Source organism: Zea mays, chromosome 4 (genome assembly GCF_902167145.1).
Source record: "Zea mays cultivar B73 chromosome 4, Zm-B73-REFERENCE-NAM-5.0, whole genome shotgun sequence".
Classification (NCBI taxonomy): Eukaryota; Viridiplantae; Streptophyta; class Magnoliopsida; order Poales; family Poaceae; genus Zea; species Zea mays.
The window spans coordinates 13,970,583-13,975,276 of record NC_050099.1 but is presented as its reverse complement, the minus strand read 5'-3'; the positions used below and the strand labels follow the sequence as shown (position 1 = coordinate 13,975,276).

The following is a 4,694-nucleotide window of genomic DNA, read 5'->3' as shown; positions in this document are numbered from 1 at the left end:
TTCTGCTCCTCCCTTCTCTGCAATAGCTCGACACGGATAAAATGGCGTCGTAAGTTAAAATGGGGCTATAACCCCAGGTAACCTTCGCACAACGCAAAAAACGACAATATGTTGAATCCCATTTGGATTCAGGTGATGAAGTTGCACCTGGAGATAACCGAAAAGAGCCGCAATGAAGGGGGGAAGAGGAAGGGCAAAGCCTCGTTCATGAAAATGAATGAACGAAACCACGTAAACCGAAGGAGGAGTCAGGATCTCCTCGGCATCGGGAAGTAGTCATCCACCATTATCCAACAAGCCCAGACAATGAGAGCCTTCAGGCGCCCTTGATCCACCGAGGATCGTAGCCAATTTGACATGGGGGAAGCTTGGTGGAAGCGTGATGATGTATAGGAGACCAAGTGAAACCAATGGGAAGACAAGAGAGGAAGGAGACTCCAAAAATCAAAACCTTGTTTAAAAAGAAGTCTGTGGGGTTTGTTGAAGCCAAAGCCAACACCCCTTTGTTTATCTTTCAACATGGCACCGAGACAGTCTACTTATTACTCTATGTTGATTATATCATCCTCACCGCCTTCAGAAAGATTTTCCTACTAAGGATCTCGGGCCTCTTCAACATTTTCTTGGGATTATAGTAGAACGTACACCAGATGGCATTTTTCTCCAGCAACGTACTTATGCTCTTGGTATCATTAACCGTGCAGGTATGGCAGGTTGCAAACCCTGCTCAAAGCCAGTTGATCTTCAGTTCAAGTTGTTTGCTGATTCTGGTCCTGCAGTTCAGGATGACACTCACTTCCGGAGTCTAGCCGACACACTTCAATATTTGACGTTCACCCGTCCTAATATTGCCTATGTAGTTCAGTAAGTTTGCCTCCATATGCATGCCCCCTGGGTACCTCATATGACTGCTCTGAAGCGTATCATTTGTTAACTTCAGGGTACTGTTAACCATGGTCTTCTACTTTGGTGTTCCTCATCTGTCATTGAGATTGTGGTGTATACTAATGCAGATTGGGAAGGTTGTCTTGACACTCGATGCCCACTTTTATTTGGCTATGTAGTTTTTCTCTGGTAACCTTGTCTCCTGGTCCTCCAAGCGTCAGAATGTTGTTTCTCACTCCAGTGTTGAAGCCGGATATCGTGTTGTTTCCAAGGTTAGTTGGTTACGTCAGCTCTTGCTGGAACTTTGACTCTCCCTCCACAGGAGCATTTTTGTCTATTGTGACAACATCAGTGACGTCTATTTATCCACCGATCTAGTTCAACATCACCGTACGAAGCATGTTGAAATTAAACTCCACTTTGTTCGAGAACGTTTTGCTGTTGGTGATGTTTGGGTTTTACATGTCCCAACCACGTCTCATTTTGCTGACATCTTCACGAAAGGGCTTCCATCATAAGTGTTTCTTGAGTTCAAGTCCAGTCTTAACATTTGCAGTGGCTAGATGTTTCAACTGCGGGAGGTGTTAGATTATTACTATAATATGTACTTTCTATAATCTATAGGCTACTTTCCATCCTCCTCCTGCGTGAGGACAAGTATGTGAACTTTGTCACGTATAACAACTAGTGTAGTCCTATATGGCATCTAGGATAAACTACTTTAGTATAGCTATCAGGGACTGATGTCTATGGTAGTTAGGATCTGATTGCCAGGCTGTCGCACCTTCCCTGGTGCGCCACCATCCTGGCTATATATTGTACTCCCTTCTTTATCTAATACTCCCTCCGTTTCGTTTTAGTTGTCGCTGGATAGTACAAAATTAAACTATCCAGCGACAACTAAAAAGAAACGAAGGGAATAGATTATTCTATTCTGCCCCCAATTACCTGTCCTACATACACATTTTTTCCATTTTCACTGTATTGAGGGCTTAGATGAAATTTTAGAAAACAATCAATGATTGTCTAGACAAAAACAGAGTAAAAAAAACAAACCATATATCAATTGAGCAATTGAACCATGGAGCTTTCGCACTCTAGAAACCTCATTGAAGAAAGTATCATATCCCAAGAGCTAATTTGTGCGGTATGATTGTGGAGAATCTTAAATTTTTATTTTTACCAAGAAAATTGATGGTGGAAAACTAAGCACCACCAATCAAGTCAATCGCCAATAATCTCTAAACTATCAATATAGCATTAGAATTTCATGTTTTATAACATTTCACCTTACAAATAGTGTATCTCTAGTTCCATGACTTAAAGTGAGAAAAGTATATTTAAAAGCAATTGGGTTAGAAGCTCACTAATAATCCAATTATGGCAGTTACATGAATCGCTTGTTGAAATTACTTGTGATGTCAGGGATCCATTTCCTACAAGCTCAAGGAGCTCAAGGCCTTCAATGGCATGTTTGGTCACGTCGCTACTCACCACATCTACAACTTCAATTAGCCTTTATATTAGTAGAAATTAGGGATGAAAGTGGTAATCCGAACTGTTAAAACAAATTTAATATTTTAAAATAGATATGTATAAAGTTTGATGTTGATCTTTTCTTATGTTATCAAGCACATTAGTACAAATATTGAATAAAATATTATATAAGTTGTTTTATGTATTATTTGCTCTCTACAACACAAAAAGTTGAAAAAATTACCGAATTTGTTTCTGAATCCATACCGAAGTTTAAATATATTATTCGAGAAAATGTAGGATGAATTTGAGGTTTACCTTTTATGAATCTTAACAAGCTGGATGTTAAAAACAAGAATACAAATTTGTATTGTATATTCTATATCCTATTTATTCGCAATCAAAGAACAAACTGATTACCGAATAAATACCGTTTCCGACCGTTTTCATCCTAGTAGAAATGTTATACAACCACAATTGATGTGCAAGATTTTTATTAGAGGGGGAGGAGGGGGGAGAGAACGCCTCCAGCCCCGTCTGTACTGTACGCACGCAACGACGAAATGCTGAACGCGTGCAACGTGCAGACGGCACGAGTACACCTTGGAAAGCCGGTGCGTGGAATGCCCTACACGTGTGGCGGTTGGGGTCTCATGCGCTGCCACACGCGCAGACACGAACTCCTTGTGGCCGTGCTTGTTGGCATGGCAGGGCCGCTTCTTGGATCTGGCGAGAACTGCATGCCAACTGCAGACCGGACAAACCTGATGATCATCTCTGCCCTGCAGAAGCTGAAACACCCGTAGCCATGCAAAGGCATTTCTCTATTTTTTTTAATGATTTCAACAGCGGTAACATTTCTTGGTTCTGCAACTGCATGCAACTCAGGAGTGCATAGCCAGGTGAGTAGTATTTACAACATGCTGTGTTCAATCAGGGGAGTTCAGCGCCAAAGAACGGCCTATATCCAAAAGTTTACTGAACGAACAAGAAACAAAAAAGAAAATCTTATCTATAAAGGTCAAAGAGGAATGCTTTTCCGAAAATGTGAAATATATAGATGTAAGAATTGAAAGAGTGCGTTCAGGATATATACATCACCAAGTTCCATGTGCAGAGGGCAAAAATCAGGGAAATTTTGAAGAGGGAGGCCTGGCATGGTGGACGAGAGCCCACTGGCTAGCCAAGAAGACCTGCCGATGCAGCCACATTGCATCATCCACGCCGCAAAAACTCACCTTGTGCAACCGTCGCCATGGCTGCCGGACGGAACTGCCAACAGAGGGCGTGCATAGGCAAGTCATTCTTGGCTACCAAAAGGGGCTCTCCATCTCCATGTGAGGCCGCCCTCCTCTTTTTCTTCTTAACCTTCAGCCATGCCTGCAAGTTCTGTGGCGTTTGGTGTCTGTGTGTGTGTGTGTGGCAGCACTGGTTGCATACGCCTGGTATTTATGGTGTGGACAAGGAGAGGGGTCAGGTATTTTGGGTGAGCAGCTTCTGCCATATCTTGTTCTTCAGTTTCAAGGATTGAACTAGCAGGCTAAAGCGTCTCAAAATGTTGAAGTCCCCTTAAGTATATATCTAAGTATAATATTTAATCATTTCATCAGTTTAAATAGTGTTCACTTGGTTGGTTCAACCGTCCACTGCTACGAAATGGAATATATCTAGTACCATTTTATGCCGTTATTCGTAAAAAAATTATATCCATTAGGTTACCATGCACACTCGCGGGTATAGAATCCCATCCGTACCCATATCCGCGGGTGTAATTTTACCCATTAAGGAACGTGCACCCATTAAGAAAATCTTAAATTGTAATATATCAATCACTCAAAATATCAAACAAACATATAAAAATAAGTTTAACTTCAAATATAACATCTCATATGATTACATAATATGGTATTTAAACAAACAATAGTCGAATACGGATTTTCTTTTAGCTAAGATGAGTTATTAGATGGTAATAGTGATATGATGTCGGTATATTTTACCCGCGGTTAGACGAGTATGGGTATTACCTATTAACATACTCACGGTTAAAGAAATTATCTCATACCTACCTTCTAATTAGGTAAAATCTGTTGGGTGTTCGGGTTTCGGGTACTTATTGTCATCCTTACTATGAACTGCTATCATGCTCACATAAGCGGGTAGCTCAGCCTCTACTATCTTGCTCATGTAACGTAAATCGGAAGCAAATGCTAGCATGTTCATGTAAGCCAGATCCCAAGTCAGGACTCATAATAGAATACATCTAGAAAACCTAATTCATGTCGTGGTGCCACCACCATGTTGCCAAAGAACTGGACAGTCTAGACACGGTTGCA

At 41.1% G+C, this 4,694-nt stretch overlaps 1 long non-coding RNA gene and 1 other non-coding gene across 2 annotated transcripts; both read right to left on the bottom strand.

Annotated features, from left to right (window-relative positions):
- Positions 1 to 2,707: 2,707 nt before the first annotated feature.
- On the bottom strand, positions 2,708 to 3,889 carry LOC118476880 (uncharacterized). Its single transcript, XR_004857674.1, has 2 exons — positions 3,458 to 3,889; positions 2,708 to 3,339 (listed from the first exon to the last, which is right to left on the bottom strand). It is a non-coding gene; the product is annotated as an uncharacterized lncRNA (long non-coding RNA).
- Positions 3,538 to 3,675, bottom strand: MIR169o (microRNA MIR169o). The gene has a single exon (NR_121138.1). It is a non-coding gene; the product is annotated as a microRNA MIR169o (primary transcript).
- Positions 3,890 to 4,694: the final 805 nt, after the last annotated feature.